The 21,367-nt window shown below is 37.3% G+C and overlaps 1 non-coding gene across 1 annotated transcript; it reads left to right on the top strand.

Moving 5' to 3' along the window:
* Window positions 1–4,475: 4,475 nt before the first annotated feature.
* LOC125092519 (U6 spliceosomal RNA) lies at window positions 4,476–4,584 on the top strand. The gene has a single exon (XR_007124979.1). It is a non-coding gene; the product is annotated as a U6 spliceosomal RNA (small nuclear RNA).
* Window positions 4,585–21,367: the final 16,783 nt, after the last annotated feature.

Below are 21,367 nucleotides of genomic sequence, written 5' to 3'. Positions count from 1 at the left end.
AGTGAAAAGGCAACCAAACAGAATGGGTGAAAAGATCTGCAAGTCATATCTCTAATAAAGATTTTTGTATTCAAAATATAAAAAGAACTCTTACAATTTAACAACAACAACAAAAGATAAATACCCCAACTTTTTTAAATTGCAAGAGACTTCAATAAACATTCCTGCAAAGAAAATACACAAATGGCCAATAAACACATGAAAAGATGCTCAGTGTTATTAATCATCAGAGAAATAAAACAAACCCCAAATGAGAGCCACCCACTAGGATGGCTCTAATGAAAAAGACAAAGTACAAGTATTGGTGGGGATGAGAAGAAATTAGAACCCTCATATATTATTGATGGGAATGTAAAATGATGCAGCTGCCATGGAAAAGTTTGGAAGTTCTTCAAAAGTTTAAACATAGAGTTACCACAAGACCCAGAAATTCCACCCCTAGGAATTTACCCAAGATAAATGAAAACATGTGTCCACACAAAAACTTGTACATGAATGTTCGTAGCACCATTATTCATAATAGCTCAAAAGTGGGAGCAACCCAAATGTCCATAAACTGATGAATGGATAAATAAAATGTGATATAACCATATAATGGAATATTATTTGGTAATTAAAAAAGAAATACTAATACACAGTACAGCATGGATGAACCCTGAAAATATAATACTAAGTGAAAGAGGCCCATCACAAAAGACTACATATTGTATGATTCTGTGTATGTGAAATGTCCAGGACAGGCAATACATAGAGATAAAAAGTAGATTAGTGATTGCTTAGGTTTGGATACCAGGGAGGGAAGGGGAGTAACTGCTAATGGGTTTTGCTGCGGGATGATGGAAGTGTTCTAAAATTGATTGTGTGATGTTGGTACAACTCTGTGAATATGCTAAATGCTATTGATTGAATTGTACACTTTAAGTAGGTGATTTGCATGGCACAGCAATTATATTTCAATAAGGCTTTTATTTAAAAAAAAAACAGAATTCTAACACCTTGGAAATTATATAGAAGAAGAATCAGGGCAAAAATGGTGAGGGAAAACACACCTATGATTTCTTAGGAAAGTTCATGGACAGAGTCATTTAATCTTCACAACCCATGAGAGCAGAACTACTAATACCTCCACTTTATAGGAGAAAAATTGAAGCACATTCCTTTAAACAACTTTCTCAGCCACAAGCAAATAGGTTTAGTAAAACAACCAAAAAAAGTATATCCCATGTATTTGGAAATTAAGAACTCATTGGTAAAAGAAAAACAAACCATAAGAAAATTATAAAGCTCTTAAACAAAAACAATGAAAATGTGACATATTTAATATTGTTAAATAGACACTTCTAGTCCTGATCAGAAAAGAGCAGACACACTTCCCCCTATTTCTCCCACAAAGTATAGCCTGGATACTCTATATTTTGAAATGGGGAACACTTAGGAAACTGGGGACCTAAGGAATGACACAGTAATGAGTTTCCTGGGCATTCTTTTTGTTTTATATATCTCATACTGGGACCTAAAGATGCTGGCAGCACAGAAATGCCTATAGACAAAGGCCAAAAAAAAAAAAAAAAAAAAAATCCCTAAGAAATCTTGCTCTTTCTAACTGTAGGACCAGGAAAGGGAGAAACTTGCAAGACAGAAAATTTTTGGACAACAACCACACTATTCAACCCAAACACCTTGGAAAAAATCGTGGCCCTACCACTCTACACACCAGAAAAGGCCAAGGGGAGAAAGTAGACTTCCACCCTCACCAGGCTTTAATGAAGCGACTCACCTCCCCTGTCAGGGTGGTATGACAGAAGACCAAGTGATTAGACTTTCATCTCAGCCAGACAATAATGAGCTATCCCCCATAGTGTCAGTGGATATCACATGGGGAACCAGGACTTCCTCTCCCACATGATGGTAAAAAGGAACCCAGCCCTCTCCCTGCTGGAATGGTGTCAAAGGAGGCCCAATAGAGTCAAGACTTTCACCACCACCTGGTGGCAACAAAGTGCCACTTCCAATCCAGGGTGTCAACAGAGGCTGAGGTAGACATCCAGACTTCTGCTTACAACCTGGCAAGAAAGAAGTTGTGTCCATATTACGCTGAAAGCATTGTGTCAGAGGAAGTCTACTAAAACGAGAATTAAGTAAGATCTAGTGTGTCATAACATAATACTAAAAATGTTCAAGCTACGATCTAAAATCACCAGTTATACCAACAGCCAGGAAAATCTCAATTTGAGTAAGAAAAGACGATCAACAGATGCCAACAATGAGGTACCAAGACGTGAACTAGAATTATCTGACAAGGATTTTAAAGTAGCCATTTCAAAAATCTTTCAAGAAGCAATTATGAACATGATTAAAATAAATCAAAAAATGGAAAGTTTAATCAAAGAAAGTGTCAATAAAGAAAGAGAAGATAAAAAGAAGAATCAAATGGAAACATTGGAACTAAAAACACAATAACCAAAGCGGGGGGGGGGGGAAGCTTCACTTAATAGGCTGAACATCAGAATGGAGAGGACAGAGAAGAGAACTGATGAACAGAAAGAACAGTAGGAACTACCCAGTCTAAACAATGGAAAGGAAAAAAAAAAAAAAAACGCCACTGGGAAAAATACATAGAGCCTCAGGGAACGGTAGAACTGTAACAAAAGAGCTAACATTCACTCTTTGGAGTCATGAGGAGAAGAAAAGGAAAAATGTAGGGCTGAAAAAGGATTTGAATAAATCTTGGCTTGAAATTCCCCCAAATTGGCAAAAAAGTATAAACCTACAGATTCAAGAAGCTTAAAGAATTCTACACAGAATTCAAAGAAATCCATGCTACAGCACATGGTAATCAAAATTCTAGAAATTAAAAATTAAGAAAAATCTTGAAATCAATGAAAGAGAAATAACACCTTATTTACAGTGAAAAAATTCAAATGGCAGTGGATTTTTTTTTTTTTTTTTGGCAGTGGATTTCTTATCAGAAATTGTGCAGGCCATAAGAAAATAACACAAAATTTTTCAAATGCTACAAGAAAAGAACTGTCAATGTAGAATTCTATAACCAGTAAAAATCCTCCTTTGGAATGAAGGGGAAATCAAGATATTCCCAAATAAAGAAAACTAAGAGAATTTATCAGCAGATTTACTCTAAAAGAATAGCTAATAGAAATTCTTGAAAAAGAATTGAAATGATAAAAAATTTGAAAACATCAGCAACAAATAAAAAATAAGGGAAATAGTAAAAATACAGGTAAATAAAATACTTTTGTTCTCTTGAGTTTTTTAAATTTTTACTTTTGAAGCAAAAATTTAAAAGATAACATTATGTGATATGGTTCTCAGTGTATGTAGAGAAAATATTTAAGATAATTACAAATGGGAGAGAGGAAAGGAATTTATGGGGAGATGAGATTTATACACTTCACTCAAACTGGTAAAATGTAGTCATTAGTAGAATGTGATAACTCATGTATGCAACATCTAGGGCAACCGTTAAAACTCTGTAGAAAGAGATATACTCAAAAAATACTTTAGGGTCAGAGGCAGACAGGGTTAGGGATGCTACTGGTATCTAGTGTTACATTCCAGAGTTGTGAACCATTCTACAACACACAGTACTGTCCCTCACAACAAATAATTATATCAATAGTGCTAAGGTTGAAAAACCCTGGCTTACATGCTCACCAGTGCTGATATTATCATTCTTTTTAATAACATTTTTTTTAAGTTTGTATTTATGTTTCCCTTTACCTGCTTTCTATGTAGCCAGTGATAATTTGTTTTCCATAACCATCATCGATTCATCATTCTCTTAATATTGCCAATCTTGTAGTTTGAAAAATGAAAACTTAGTTTATTTTGTACTTCTTCAGAAGAATGGAGTTATCTTTACTTTTTACTTTAGGTATTATTTGAATATTTTATAATGAACACGTATTATTTTTATAATTTTTTGGAAAAGCTCTTAAAGATTTTTTTAAAAAATACTACAAATAATTCAAAATGAGATTCTAAAATATGTTCAAGTAACCCACAGGAAGAAGTAACCCACAGCCAGAAGAAACAGAAAAAACAAGCCACAGAAAACAAAAATTAAAACGGCAAACATAAGCCTTACCATATCATTATATACACTAAATGTAAGTGGTCTAATTATACCAATTGAAAGGCAAAGATTGACAGAGTGGATTCAAACATATAATGCAGCCATGAAACTCACTTCAAATACCATATAGGTAGGTTGAAATTAAAAGAATAAAAATATATATACTATAAAGACATGAATTACAAGAAATCAGGAATGAGTATATTATTAACAGACAAAATAGTCCTTAGAGGGAAAAAAAAATTACCTTGGACAGAGGAATTTTAGATAATGATAAAAGAGTCAGTCTACCAAGAAGACATAGAAATCCTAAATTTGTATGCATAAACCAACAGAGCTACAAAATATGTGAAGTAAAAATTAATACAATTACATTTGGAGAGTGCTCACTTCAGCAGCAGCACATATACTAAAAATGGAACGATATAAAGATTAGCATGGCCCCTGCACAAGGATGACACACAATTACAGTTGGAGACTTCAACATCCCTCTATAAACAACTGATAAAATGTCTAGGCAATCAACAAGAATATATAAGAACTTAACACATCATCAACCAACAGGATCTAAGTAACATTTATATAACTTTCCATCCAATAACAGCAGAATACACATTCTTTTAAAGTGTCCACAGCACAAAGATGGCACTGAAAGTGAAGAAGGAAACCCCTGCCCCTCCCAAAGTTAAAGCCCAGGTTTCAATGGCCAAGAAAGCAGTGTTGAAAGTTATCTGGAATCACAAAAAGAAGAAAAGAAGAAGGAGGAGGAGAAGGAAGAGGAAGAGGAGTATATTGACACATCACTCAATTTCTAGTGGCTCAAGCCTCTATGGCTCTAAAAGCAGCCAATATATCCTTAGAAGAATGCCCCCAGAAGAAACAAGTTTGTCTATTATGCCATTGTCAGCTTGCCCCTGACCACAGAGTCAGCCATGAAGAAGATAGAAGACAATAGCACACTGTTCATTGTGGATGTCAGGGCCAGTAAGCACCAAATCAAACAGGCTGCGAAGAAGCTCTACAACATTGAGGTGGCCAAGGTCAACATCCTGATCAGGCCTGATAAAGAGAAGAAGGCATGTGTTCAACTGGCCTCTGGCTATGACACTTTGGATATTGCTAACAAAATTGGGATCATCTAAACTGAGTCCAGGTGGGTAATTGTAAATGTAAACATTTTGCTATACACATAAAAAATAACAGGGTATCTATGGAGCAGAGAATAAGATAGTTCATATTCAGGACCATAAAACAAATCTCAACAGAATGAAAATAATGGAAATAGGAATGTGTTCTCTGATTACAAAAGAATCAAACTAGAAACAAGTAACAGAAAGATAACAGAAAATATCCAAGCATTTGAAAACAAAAAAGCATGCTACTAAATAATTCATAGATCAAAGAGGGACTCTCAAAGAAAATAAGAAATACATTGAATTGGATGAAAATTAAAATCTAGCATATCAAAATTTGTGAGATGCTGCTAAACCAGTGCTGAGAGGGAATTTTTTACCATTAAATACTTACATTTAAAAAATGGAAAAATCTCAAATCAGTCATCTAATATTAAGAAACTTCATAAAGGAGCACAAAGTAAGGCCAAAGGAAGCAAAAGGAAAGAAAAAACAACAACAAAATTGAGAACAGAAAGCAATATAGAAAATCCATAAAACAAGGTGCTAATTCTTTGAAAAGAGCAATAAAAGTGACAAGTCTCTAGCTAGACTGACAAACGACAAAAGAGAGAAGACACAAATTTCTACTATCAGAAATGAAACATGGGTGATCACTGCAGACCCTGCAAACATCAAAAGGATAATAAGGAAATGGTGTGAACAACTCTACCAAATTTGATGAATTAGATGAAACGGAGCAATTTTTCAAAAAGCACAAGGTAGCACAACTCACCCAATTTGAGTAGCCCTATAATAACTACTTAGAAGTTTGTAACTTTAAAATTACAAAGAAAGTAATCCCCAGGCTCACATAAATTCTACCAAACATGAATTCTAGGTGAAGTTTATCAAACATTTTAAAAAGAACACCAAATTTGTAAAATCTTTCCCAGAATATAAAAAGGAGAACAATTCTGAGCTTATTTTATGAGGGCAGTATCATCCTGATACCAAAATCAGACAGATAGTCCAAAAAAAGAAAACTGCAAATAGTTTTCATGACTATAGGCATTAAATTACTTACCAAAGTATTATCAAATGGAATTGAGCAACACACAAAAATAATTACACATCATGAATGAAGAGGATTTATTCCAGGGATACAAAGCTGGTTCCATATCTGAAAATCAGTCTATGTAAACCACCATATTAATTAATGGTCTCGAGAAGAAAAGTAAAACGATCATATCAATTGGTGCAGAAAAAGCACTTGACAAAATTTATCACTCAAGCATGGTATCAGCAAAGATGGTGAAGAGAGGAATTTCAAAAATCTGCCCTTCCATAAAAGCAATTAAAAACCTGGCAAAAGCAACTTTTCCAGAACTCTGGAAACTAACTAAAAGTTTACAGTGACAAGGAGAATGTAATCGAAAACCAAAAACAAAAAGAGAAGACAAAAATCAAGCCAAATCTCAGTGAGAAAAGAAGCTTTGTGGAATTTTAACAGATCTTGGTTCCATCCCCCCATCCCAAGCCCAGTGGTAGACTTGAAAATAACCCCACCTTCCTGGTACTGGGGTGGAGGGGAGCAAAACAGATCTCATTTACAAAGAATTGTAATTAATTGCTTTGACTCATCTGGTAGCTCCTTGGAAGATCAGCTCACAAGGTTTTCCTTTAACTTCCCTACCTCAAAACTCAGCCTGTTTCTGAACATAGAGTTACTATATATCCTAGATATATACCCAACCGAAGTGAAAATATATGTTCACATAAAATCTTATACATGAGTGTTCATAACAGTACTATTCCTAGTAGCCAAGAAGTGGAAACAACTCAAATGTCCATCAACTGGTGAATGAATACACAAACCTTGGTATAGCCATACAATGGAAAATTATTGTCATGAAAAGGAATGAAGGATTGACACATGCTACAACATGAATGAAATTGAAAAGTTTATACTAAGTGAAAGAAGCCAGAAACAAAGGTCACATATTGTATGAATCCATTTCTATGAAACACCCATAATAGATAAATCTATACAGACAGAAAGCAGATCAGTGGTTGCCAAGGGCTGAGGGGAAGGGGGATTGGAGAGTGACTGCTTAATGTGTATGGATTTCTATTTAAGGTATCAAGAGTGTTCTGGAATTGGCTGGTGGTGATAGTTACATAGCATTGTGAATATACGAAAAAACACTGAATTGTACATTTTAAAATAGTTTAAGTAATTAATATCCTTTGTTATGTGCATTTTATCTTAACGAAGATATTTCAAAAAAGTTCAACACATTCTTGATAAAAATGCTCAGAAAATTAGGGATAGAGAGTAGCTTCCTCAATCTGACAAAGAATGCCTTCAAAAATTGTATAACGGGGACGCCTGGGTGGCTCAGTTGGTTGGGCGGCTGCCTTCGGCTCAGGTCATGATCCCAGCGTCCCGGGATCGAGTCCCGCATCGGGCTCCTTGCTCAGCGGGAGCCTGCTTCTCCCTCTGCCTCTGCCTGCCATTCTGTCTGCCTGTGCTCACTCTCTCTCCCTCTCTCTCTGACAAATAAATAAAATCTTTAAAAAAAAAATTGTATAACGGACGGGGCGCCTGGGTGGCTCAGTGGGTTAGGCCTCTGCCTTCAGCTCAGGTCATGATCCCAGGTTCCTGGGATCGAGCCCCACATCGGGCTCTCTGCTCACCGGGGAGCCTGCTTCCCCCTTTCTCTCTCTGCCTGCCTCTCTGCCTACTTGTGATATCTGTGTTGAATAAATAAATATTTTTAAAAAATTGTATAACGGACATGAAAAACAATGATTTCCTCTTAAGATCCAGAACAAGGCAAAGATGTCTGCTCTTTTTGCTTTTATTCAGCATAATACTGTAATCCTAACCAAATCAATCAGGCAATAAAAACCTGATTCAGATCAAGAAGGAAGAAATCAAAGCATCCCTATGGTCTACATAGAAAATGACAAAAATTCTGCAATAGACTCCTAGAACTAATATGTCAATTTAGGAAGGTCATAGAATACAAGATCAACATATAAAAATCAGTAGTATTTCTGTGTATTACCAATGAACACATGGACACCAAAATGAAAAACATAATACCATTACAACCACTCAAAAAAAAAATACTTAGGTATAAGTGTAACAAAATATGTACTATACTTTTATGTTAAAATCTACAAGACACCAATGACAGAAATAAAATATTTGTATAGATGGAGAGACATAGCAAATCCATGGATTAGAAAACTCAGCATAATAAAGGTTTCATTTCTTCCCAAATTGATATACAGTTTTCATGCAATTCTTATTAATATCCCAGTAAGACTTTTTGTAAATATAAACAAAATTTTCTAAAACGTATTTGGAAAAGTCATGGAACTAGAACAGCTAAAAGAATTTTGAAATAGAATTAGGAAATAGAGAATTGGAAAGGAGCACTCCAACCAATTATTATTATATAGCTACAGTAATCAGGACAGTGTAATATGGACAGAGGAATGTACACATAAATCAATAAAACAGAATAGAGAACCCAGAAGTAGAACAGAGAAACAAGACACACTGAATTTTGATGAGGTTAAAAAGCAATTCGATGGAGGAAAGATAATCTTATTAATAAATGGTGTTAAACAATTGGATATCCATAGACAATCAATCAACCCATAAAATGAACCTCGACATAAACTTCATACATTATATAGAAATTAACTCAAAAATCAATTATATATTTAAATGCAAAAGACAAAACTATAAAACTTAGAGGAAAACATGGGGGAAAATCTTTGGGCCTAAGGCTAGGCAAACATGAAACCAAAAGCAAGTTTATTAAGAGAAAAAATAAATAAATGAAATCTTAAGAAAAATAAAAATGGGCAAGAGTATCTGAAGAGATATTTTTCTAAAGAAGACACAGAGATGGTCAAAACAGCATCACTAATCATCAGGGAAATGCAAACCCAAAGCACAATGACACTCACTTTGTACCTGTCAGAATGGCTATTATCAAAAAGGCTAGAAATACCAAGTGTTGGTGAGGATGTGGAGAAAATGCAACCTTTGTATGCTGTTGGTGGGAATGTAAATAGGTGCAGCCACTGTGGAAAATAGTATGGAAGTTCCTCAAAAAATTAAAAATAGTTCTACTATATGAGCTAACAATTCCACTTCTGGGTATTTATTCAAAGAAAATAAGAACACTAATTCAAAAAGATGTATACATTCCCCCACATTCATTGCAGAATTATTTACAATAGCCAAGATTTACAAAAACAACCTAAGTGTCCAGTGAATGGTGAATGGATAAATTGTGGTATATATTATGCACACACACACACACACACACACACACACACACACACACACATATATATACACATACACAATGGAATATGACCTAGCCATAGAAAAGAATAAAATCTTGCCATTTGCAACAACATGGATGGACCTTAAGGGCATTATGCTAAGTGAAATAAGTCAGGCAGAGAAACACAAATAATATATGATGTCACTGGTAAGTGGAATCTAAAAACAAAAACAGAAAAACCCCAAGCTCATAGATACATACAATACATTAGTGGTACCCAGAAGCATGGATGTTGGGGGATAGAGAAAATGGGTGAAGGGGAGCAGTTATAAAATAAATAACTCATGGGCATGTAAAGTACAGCATGGCAACTAGAGTTAATAACACTATATTGTATATTTAAAAGTTGCTAAAAGAGTAAATCCTAAAAGTTCTCACCACAAGAAAAAAAAATGTATATAACTATATATGGTGACAGATGTTAACTAGGCTTATTGTAGTGATCATCTTGAAATATATTCAAATGTTGAGTCATTATGTTGCACACGTGAAACTAATATAATGTATGTCAATTACACGTCAAAAAAATCAAAACAAAACAAACAAAGCAAATAAATGAAAAAGACTAGGAGGTGGGGATCTGAGTAGTGATGGAATGGTTCTATATCTTGACTGATGGTGGTTACATAAATCAATACATGTGATCAAATGGCATAAAACTATACACATACATTGTAGCAATGAAAGTTTCCTGATTTTGATATTATACTGTGGTTACTAAATATGTAATCACTGGGAAAAATTGGGTAAAGTGTATAGAGGACCTCTCTGTACTATTTTTACAACTTCCTGTGAATCTATAATTATTTCAAAATAAGAAGTTTGTTTAAACAATTAATTAATTAAATAAATAAAAAATTAAAAAAGAAGTTTTTTAAAATCATGAAATAACATGAAACAAAAAGTAATGAGCTAAGCATTGAACATAAGAAGTTAGTAAAAGAAAAACAGAAAAAACTCAAAGAAAATAGAAAAAAGGAAATGATATAGCTAACTATATAATAAATAAATATATATAAATAAATAATAAAAGGGAAGGCAAACAACAGAGAGAATCAACAAAGGCAAAAGTTGGCTTAATTGAAAAGATAATACTATGAAACACTTCATATCAATAAATTGATAACTGATACAAGACGGAAAACCTCCTAGAAAATATGACCAACCTAAACTGACTCAGGGAAAAACAGAAATCTTAGGTAGTCCTATAAGTACTGGAAGACAAAATCAATAGGTAAAAACACCAGGCACAGCTGGTTTTATAGTCAAAGTCTACCAAGTGTTCAAAAATATCTCATCTAAAAATTATGAAAATTCTTCCAGGGAACAGAAATAGAAAGGAAACTCTCCAGCTCTCTAATGTTATGAGGCTAGTACAACCTTGATAGAAAACACAGATAGGAGTACAAGAAAGGACTACTGTAGACAGCATAATTTTACTTACCCACACAGATTTAAAAGCCTTAAAAATATTGTATGCAAACTAAATCACCAATGAACCGAGGAGATAAACATCACAACTAAGCTATGCTTATTCCAGGAAGGTAAGCTTAGTTTAATATTAGAAAATCCATTATTTTTATTAACTGAGTAATAGAGAAAAATAAGTACCTTAAGTGCAGTGAAAGCATTCAATGTAATTCAATACCTATTTGGAATAAAATTGCCTAATGATCTAGGATTAGAAGATACCATAATAAAATTATTTACCAAAAACTAAAAACCCACCTAATACCTAAATTTGAAACATGAGAAGTTCACCTTTAAAATCAGATCAGACACAACTCAAGGACTACTACCACCTCATTTCAACACCAAGCTAGAGGTCCTATCTGTTAAGTAAAATGAGAAAGAAAATTTATAGCCTTTGTAGGTTATAGAGATTGAAAAAGAGGAAAAAATGATCATTATTTGAAAAGCAATTGAGATTGAAAAGGGGGAAAAATGATCTTTATTTGAAAAGTAATTGATTGCTAACACAGAAAACCCAAGGGAATTAGTTGACAAATAATTAGAGTTAATAGAATAATTGAAGATGTTGGTTAAAATGGAGAGATCTAAAATTAATTTCATTTCAGGGCACCTGGGTGGCTCAGTCAGTTAAAGTGTCTGCTTTTGGCTCAGGTCATGATCCCAGGGCCCTGCATCAAGCTCCCTGCTCAAGAAGACTGCTTCTCCTTCTCACCCCTTTGCCCCCACCACTGCTCATGCTCTCTCTGACTATCTCTCTCTCTAAAATAAACCTTTAAAATTAAATTAAATTAAATTAAATTAAATTTCATTTCTATACAACAGCAACAGATAGAAAACATAATGTTTCAAAATATACCACTAATAATAGCAAAAAAAGTTAAATAGAAATAAATCTAACATATACATGACATTTATAGAGAAAGTTATGAAGCTTTACTGAAAGCTAAAGCAACTGTTCCTCCCCAAACTGACAGAAACATGGAGGTTTATTCTTTATACAAGTCAACAGGAGGCCTCTGCACTGCAGACAATAGCTACATTGGAAGACAGAAGTACCTTATTACCAACCCAGGAAGTATGTGACCAAATCACTAAACGTTAAATACTGAGATTCTACCCCACTGCTCTCTCAAGTCTTCCTCTCCAGTTGAATCACAAAACTCTGACAGTCAAACCTTTAGCCTCCAATTAGATGATCCTCCTCTAATTCCCTCTGGGGAATTCAGCAAATCTATGAAGAAAGACTTAAAGATACTGACCTTAAGGATTACCCCACCAAATGATGTACTCAGATCACTCAGTGGTAAAGCTCAAAGTCAACAAGTTCCATTCATGGGGTCAGAGATTTCAATCAACTTTTTAATCCTAGACTCTTAATCATGAGCAGTCAAACAAAGTCTAACAAACATCAAAGGAAAACCGCTAATGTGGAAGATAGAGTCCAAAACAAACAGACCAGTGAACACACAAAGGGATGAAAGCAACCTGAAGGAAATATAATCTATGCAAGGAAAAGAAAATTTTAAAAATAATATTATTAATATATTAAAAGAGACTGGAAAATATATTGGATCTCTGAAACAAGAATCTAATTCTATTATTAAAATAGAAAACAAAAATAGCTCTCAGAAAGTAAAAACATGGTAAGATGGTAGCAGAAATGAAACACTCAGTAGTGACATTGAAGGAGAGAAAAGGAATAATAATGATCAGGAAAGAAATGTAAGAAAAAGAAAGGACCAGACCAAGAAGTATGACATCTGGAAAATATGAGTTACAGAAAGAAAGAATATTGAAAGCAGGGATGAGAAAATCATCACTGAAGGAATTAAAGAAAAAAATTTTCCAAACTCAAGGACATGAATTGTCAGATAAAAAGGCCTAGTTAAAACAAAGCACCACTGAAGAAAATAGACATACCTCAAGGTAACTTTAGAACAATGAGAACTAATGGAAGATTCTAGAACAGAAAAAAATGTATAGGTTTTATACAAAGGATCAGATATCAGAATGGCTTTATCCTTAGCAGAACAGAATCAAGAAAACAATGGAATGATGCTTCAAAATTCTGAAAGAAAATTATTTCCAATCTAAAATTCTGTACTTGACTAAACTCCTATTTTAGCATAGATAAATAAAGGTATTTGTAGATATGCAGGGTCTCAGAATACTTATTCTCCAAGCTCAGTTTCCCAAGAAGCTACTGGAGGAAGTGCTCACCAAAATTAGATGACCAAATCAAGACAAAAGAAGTTATGAGACCCAGGAAATAGGAGATCCATCGCGGAAAACACAAAGACAATCCCCAGGTAGACAGTGAAGGGATATCATGGGATGACAACTGTGCATCATCAGACATAAGCAACCAGCCCAAATTAGAACAGGTGATGCACGTCATAGAAATGTTGAGGGATGCCACTACCAAGATGCCCACTGCCTTTGCCCCATCTTTCTAACCTGAGAACAGGATTTGTGAGTGAACCTGACCAAGAATTTTCTTTGCGTTTGGCTAGTCTGGACCAGAACTTGTGAATTTCTGGCTCTCCACTTCATGCTTTGTTGCCTGGGTTGACTGAGGACACACACTTCGCCCACAGGAATGTTCTGCTTTGACCCTCTCCTGGGAATGAGCACTCCTGCCTTGCAGAACATGCAGACTTTTTTTTTTTTTCATGTTGCCATTTCTTATATAGACTTTCTAGGAAATTCTGGAAGCTACTTACTATCTGGCTTCAATTCAGTGAGTGCTTTTTAATATTTCTTTATATTTATACTGGTAATAATATGCCTCTGGCTTATTGCCTTCTAGAGATCAAACAATACAGGAGAAGATCTTAGGGAAAATAGAGAATGAGTGGTGTGTTTGTTTTCTGTGGCTACAGTAACAAATTAAACAAACTGGGTGGTTTCTTTTTTTTTTAAGATTTTATTTATTTATTTGACAGACAGAGATCACAAGTAGGCAGAGAGGCAGGCAGAGAGAAGGGAGGGGGAAAAGCAGGCTCCCCACTGAGCAGAGAGCCTGATGCGGGGCTCGATCTCAGGACCCTGGGATCATGACCCGAGCTGAAGGCAGAGGCTTTAACCCACTGAGCCACCCAGGCGCCCCCAAACTGGGTGGTTTCTAACAACAGAAATTTATCCTCTGAAATTCAGAAGTCTGAAATCTAGGTCTCAGGAGGACTGTACTCCCTCTGGAGGCTCAAGGGGACAATCCATTCCTTATCTCTTCCAACGTCTGGTGGCTATAGGTATTCTTTTGGCTTAGGCCACATGACTCCACTCTGTCCTTGTGGACACTTTCCTTCTTCCTCTTCTCTTTTGCCTTTTTGTGTGTCTCTTATAAGGATACTTCACTTCACACTGGAATTAGGGCCCATCTGGATAATCCAGGATATCTCCTTATCTCAAATCCTTAATTATATCTGCAAAGACTCCTTTTCTGAATAAGATCACATTCACAGGTACTAGGGATTAAAAGATGGACATATTATTTTTGCAAGGGGGGGCATGTGGGAAGACACCCTTCGACCCACACTACAAGTCGTTAGCAAATCTCTCAATTCAGTGTTTCTCAAATTACGATAGGATACAGACCACTTCTAAAATAAAGCCATTTGCAAAGAAAACAGGACAAAACAAATAATTTATAATAGATTTTGGGTGTGTGCGGAATTTGACAAACTGATTTAAAATTTATATGGTAGAGCTGAGTCAAGAATAGCTCAGATATCCCTCAGATATCAAAAGAATGACAATGTTGAGGGAAACCTGCTCTAAGTCTTATAAATTTATTGTAATTATGGCACTATGATATTAGCTCAGAGATGGACAAATGAGCCAACAGAACACAGTAACACAATCAACAGCCAGTAACACACTAAAATATACAGAGACACTTGATATATGACAGAAGCATCACTGCAAACTAAGTTATTTACATGAAAAAAAAAAAGATGTTTACCTTATACCAAAAAAAAATAACTTCCAGATTCATGCAGGAATTAAATATGAGCAGCAAAATTTTAATATAGTTAGAAAATGCAAGAGAAGGGGTGCCTGGGTGGCTCAGTTGGTTGAGCATCTGCCTCCAGCTCAGGTCATGAGCCTGGAGTCCTGGGATTGAGCTCCACATCAGGTTGTCTGATAAGCAGAGCTTCTCCCTCTGCCACCCCTCCTGCTCATGCTCTCTCTCTCTCTCTCAAATAAATAAATAAAATCTTTAAAACAAAACCCACAAGAGAATATCTAATGATTTTAGGAATCCAAATATCCATCAATAGGAAGAGTTAAATAAATAATCACATACAATACAGTTTGTGGATACCGTGATCCACTTCCAAGACTCCCTTCAAGGAAGGACTGGTGGCCCCAGCTGCCAGAGGTGCTGTCAGCTGTTGACCTTCACCTGTCAAACCCTTCAGGGACTGCCTCAGCTTCAGAGAACTGCCTGGTACAAGGTCACCTTCCTTACTGGGATGGCCACATCCAATGACTGGTCAACCCAACTCGGGATAGCCATGAATGTTCTGAAGGGCCATTCTAGTTTCATTTCATTTGCTCATGATACTGTGAGACAGGAATTTGCTTTGGGCTTAGCTGGCCATTTGGGCTCCACATCGTATCTGCTGGGGTTATTCATTCAGCTGCATTCGGTTGGTAACTAAGCAGAACTAGAAGATCCAATAAGGCTTCCTTCATTCACGTGCCTGGCACCCAAATGCTCCCTTGAGTGGACTCTGTCTTACCACTTGATTACCTAGGACATTCCCACAGCACGGTGCTCTTGCAGCAATCTGATTTCTTACGTGGTGGCTGGCTTCTAAGAGGGATCATTCCAAATACTGAAGGCAGAAAGTATAGATCTCTGAATTCCTAACCTTGTTAGTCAACTGCCATCGCTTCTGGTACATTCTATGAGTCAAAATAACTCAGAGGGCCAGCCCAGATCCAATGGGAGGGGAAAAAGACTCCTCTTGCTGATGAAGGCATGATGAGATCAGAAGGCAAAAGAGCCTGTGGGATGGGAAAGATTTTTGCGGCCTTCTTTGGAAACACAATTTATCATAGCCATCAGGTACAGTCAAGCAAGTCATCCACTGTACATCTCCAGGAGTTACCATTTGCCTGGACCTCAAAGCAAATAGATCCTCTACAGTTGTGTAGTACACAGCCAGGATAATTTGTCCCCATTGCCTTAGACTCCCATACATATAATGCTGATCACAAAAAGCAAGTCACAGATAAATATACACAATATTACACCATTTGCATGAAGTTTAAAATGTCAAACTGAAGAATGTGTTATTTAGTGCTATGTAAAAACATAGTAAGCCTATAAAGACAAACAAGGATATGACAAGCACAAAATTTAGAAAAGAGCTGGAGGATGTAGTTTCTCTTTAAAAAAAAAAAAGATTTTATTTATTTATTTGAGAGAGAGAATAAGAGAGAGAGAGAGAGAAAGAGTATGAGAGCGGAGAGGGTGAGAGAGAGAAGCAGACTCCCCACTGAGCAGGGAGCCCGATGTGGGACTTGATCCTGGGACTCCAGGATCATGACCTGAGCTGAAGGCAGATGCTTGACCAACTGAGCCACCCAGGCACGCAGCATGTGGTTTCTAAGATCAAAGAGGAATATAGACACTTGGATGGTCTTGGTAATAGTCTATTGCTTCAGCTAGTTGGTAGATACATGGGTGTTTGTTACTTATCTTACGTTCTTTTTTTTTTAAGATTTTATTTATTTATTTGACAGACAGAGATCACAAGTAGGCAGAGAGGCAGGCAGAGAGAGAGGGGGAGGCAGGCTCCCCGCCAAGCAGAGAACCTGACATGGGGCTCAATCCCAGGACCCCGGGGATCACGACCCGAGCAGAAGGCAGAGGCTTTAACCCACTGAGCCACCCAGGCGCCCCTCTTACGTTCTTTTGTATGTACAAAATAATCCTTACTCAATTAAGAAAGAAAACAAGCAAATAACATAAAATAGAAGAAATAAATAAAGATTAATTCAGGATAGGAGTAGCCTCTGGAATAATGGAAAAGGATCTGTCAGGAGAAGGATATACAGGGGATCTAGTAGTATTTATTAAGTTGCCTTGGCATATACTTGTCACATTGTCCTTTATACCTTACGAATTGATTGCATACTTTCTTTTGTTTGTGGCTGTCAGAAGATGTAGACCATAGAATCAGCAGTGAACAGAACGGTGCCCTAACAAGAATTATTCCTAACTGAGTGTACTTCAGAGAGTATACAAGAGAGACAAAGTCTAAACTTCTCATTCTAGAAAGTCCTTAGATAAGCTTGTAAATGAAGAAGAAAGAAATATTCAGCTTCTCATTCCATGTTATAACGTTACATTCTAACCCAAGAATACTAAATATAATAGAAGTTTAGGGGTGCCTAGCTGGCGTAGTGGTTTGGGTGCCCAACCCTTGATTTTGGCTCAGATTGTGGTCTTGGGCTTGTGGTATCTAGCCTTGTGTCATCTGGCTCTGTGCTCAGCTCAAAGTCTCCTTGGGATGCTCTCTGTCCCTCCCCAGCCCTCTCCCTCTAAAATAAATAAATACATCTTTAAAAATAATAATAACAATAAAAGTTGAGATGGGGGCACCTGGGTGGCTCAGTTGGTTGGGCGTCTGCCTTTGGCTCGGGTCATGATCCTGGAGTCTTGGGATCAAGCCCTGCATCCGTCAGGCTCCCTGCTCAGTGGGGAGTCCGCTTCTCTCTCTCCTCCCTGCTCTGCTCTCTCACTCTCTCTCTAAAATAATAATAATAAAAAAAGTTGATATGGAGAGCAAGCACTGAAATTGTGGAAGATACATATTTCAGTACTGAATATAGCCTGAAATGGCTGCAGATCTCATCATATCATACTTCTGTGAAAAAAAAAAATTGAGATGGAAGAGACTACTGTTCCAGGACCACTCCAGTGAGTTTGATCATGGTTAAGTACAAAAGACCACTCAAGGCAAGTGAAAGGGAGACAACTTCTATGCTTAGAATCTTTCACTGTAATTGTAACAGCAATATTGGAAGAGCTTATTTTATAACTCTTTAGATTCCTAAATTTCTACCCAGCATTTTCAGGAGTCACTCAGAAGCAAAGATGACATAAATAATACAATGTTTGTAATGTATTCTCTCTTTTCTGAGAATCAGAATGGTGCTCTAAAGAGGTAGTTTTTTAAAAAAACAGACCACACGTATGAAACCACTTAGGTCATTTGTTGTGAGAGTAAATGAGAAACCAAGTAAGCTATATTTCAACAAAGAAAACTTCTCTGAGCAGGAAGACAAGGACTTTAAAAGACATGGTGTCAGGATGGAATCTCATGCCTCGATTCTTCATGAAAACCTTAGCTCTGTTTTCCACGGACTCATCCATGGATGTAGAGGACTACATTGTTTGAGTTACAGGCAGAGAATTTTTCCCAGATCCCTTCAAACACAGAGGCAAAGGCAGGAGAACGCTTCTAATTTTTAAAATTAATTAATTAATTAATTAAAATTCTTTATTAAATTCAATTTAGTTAACATATAGTGTATTATTAGGGTCAGGGGTAGAGTTTTGTGATTCATCAGTTGCATGTAACACCCAGTGCTCATCACATCACATGCCCTCCTTAATGCCCATCCCCCAGTTACCCATCCTCCCACCCACTTCACCTCCAGCATCGCTCAGTTTGTTCCCCTTAGTTAAAAGTCTCTTATGATTTGCCTCCCTGTCTGTATCTTTTTTTATTTGTCCTTCCCTTCCCCTATGTTCATTTTTAAAGCCATCTTGAGTAAACGGTGTTTGAAGTGTTTTCCTCCCACTTTTCCCTTCTTCTAGAAACAGCTCTCTCCTTTTTAGAGAAACTGCTCCTTCTTCCGTGCCATCCAAATGCTCCCATTGGGACAACAAGCCATACTTGTGACCATGTGACCCCATGACCTCATAGCCTTCATGCCCCTTTACACTGGAGCTTGGGAAAGAGTAGCAGTCCCTCTCAGAGAGCAAACCTGGTCCAAACCGCCATCATATCTCACTTGGATTATTGCAATAGGCAACTGGTCTCCCTCCTTCTGCCTTTGCCTCTCTACGATTCATTCTCACTACAAGACAGAGCCGAATGCAAATCAGATAATGTCATTCCTCCTTGCAAACCCCTGTGGCGGTTGTCTCAGACTCTGTGAAAGTCAAAGTCTTTACTATGACCCACAAAGCTCCATGTGATCTGCTTACCACCCTGGCCTCCTTGCCTACTAGTTTCCCCCTGCTCGCTCCAATGCGGTCTCAGTGGTCTTGCTAATGTTCTTTGCACATGCCAACCCACGCCTACCTTGTGTTCTTTGCACCTGCAGTTCTCTCTCAGTTGTTACTTGCATGGCTCGCCCTTTCTCTTCCTTCAGATCTTTGCCCCAATGAGATCTCCTTAGTAAGGCCTTGCCTGACTTTTTAAATCACAACATTCAACCCCACCCCCATCCCAGCACTCCCGATCCCCCTTCTATGGTTGAACTTTTTCTTCCATAGTGTTTATTACTTTCTCACATACTATAAACTCCTCCCTTTTACTTTTGTATACTGCCTGAATTTCCTCCCCCAGAATATAAAAGGAAGGATTTTTTTCTTGTTTTTCTTTCCCTGCTCTTCCGGCATCTGGAACAATGGCTGGCAATGTAATAGGTGCTCCATAGATACTTGTTTTGTGACTTGGGTGAATGAAACGTGGGAAGATGAGAACTGGCAGCTGTGTCATCTGTGGTTCAGTCTAGTGGAAGAGCCTGTCTGAAAGAGGAAAGCTGACACAGAGAAACCAGCACTCTCTACCCTAGTGGGGCAATAGCCCCTATCCCTGTTCCTCCCAGAAGCCAGCGCCATCTCTGCCTTTCCCAGAGTTTTCTACATGAGCCACTATATCTCCCATTTTGCCTAAGGTGGTTCCAGGTGAGTTTCCATCATTTTTCGACCACAAGAGTTGTAACATGTGAGCACTCTTTGCATGGACACCTATGGGACACATTTTCATTTGCCGACACTTGAAATCTCTATGTTTACCAACCTTGTGCAAAAGCGGGATACAGGCAGGGTGGGCAGCCTCTCGCCTCCTGCTGCATCCCATCCAGTCCTTCGCTGATCCAGCTCTGTAGCCACCCCCACCCCCAAACATGGGGCCTCTAGTCACTCACATGTATTTGCCTGTGTTGTCCCACCTCCTCTTTCTACCACAATACCACTAATCCTACCCTCCCTGTCAGAAATTGATAACAGAGAATGAGGAAATCAAGGATATTGTGACCCATTAAGAGCATCTTCATGACCTACCAGAGTGTCCCAACCTGCTAGTTGGGAAATACCAGGCCAGAAAAAAGAATTGTATGTGATGCTTGTTTTGCAAGACAGCCAGCCAGTCAGGTGAAAAGGGACTCAGAAGATTTAAAAGACCCGTTTATTGCAAGCTTATTTATTTTTTATTTTATTTTATTTTAAGATTTTATGTATTTTAAAGAGAGAGAGTGAGTGCACAAGTAGGGTGAGGGGCAGAGGGAGAAGCAGGCTCCCTGATGAGCAGGGGACCCAATGGGGGGCTTGATCCCAGGACCCTGGGATCATGACCTGAGCTGAAGGCAGACACTTAACTGACTGAGCCACCCAGGTGCCCCGTTCTGCAATTAATTTTAAAAGATGAGTGGACGTTATCCCAACAAAGGAGGGGAAGGACATTCTAAGAAGAGAGGCAGCATGGGCAAAGGCATGGAGCGCTTTAGTACTGCTGGAGTACAGGTCTCATTGAGATCCCATAAATAGACATTCTGGACTCCCTTGTGTGATAAATTTATGAATAATGGGATACAACAGAGAAATTATTGGTTCCAAAAACAAACCAGAAGATTTTGCCCAGAAGTGGCATTCAGTTCAATAACATTTATTAAGCTCTTTGTGCTAAGCACTGTATGAATGCAAAAATAAGAAGACATATTCCAGTCCTTACCAAGCATATTGGTGGATGAGACAAGTGCACAAATGACTGGCATAATTAACAAAGATGCAAGATATAATAAAGGGAAGAAGAAAGGACAGTGTTGGCAGGATCTTGAACTTGGGCACCTCTTATGCACCATTTGTGCATTTTATCTGCGTTATGTCACTTAATGCTCATATTAGTTCTACAAAGTAGCCTTTTTCCCCTTATTTTATGGATAAGAAAAACTGAGGAGTCCATGGTCACCTGACTAGTAAGGGGAGGAGTACCAATCTGCTAGACTCCAAATTCTGAACTCTTCCCTTACAACCTGCCAGCCCCCATAGCACCGTTAACAGA

Source organism: Lutra lutra, chromosome X (assembly GCF_902655055.1).
Source record: "Lutra lutra chromosome X, mLutLut1.2, whole genome shotgun sequence".
Classification (NCBI taxonomy): domain Eukaryota; kingdom Metazoa; phylum Chordata; class Mammalia; order Carnivora; family Mustelidae; genus Lutra; species Lutra lutra.
Note: the sequence above shows the minus strand (reverse complement) of the source record. Positions and strands in the feature narration are given on the sequence as shown.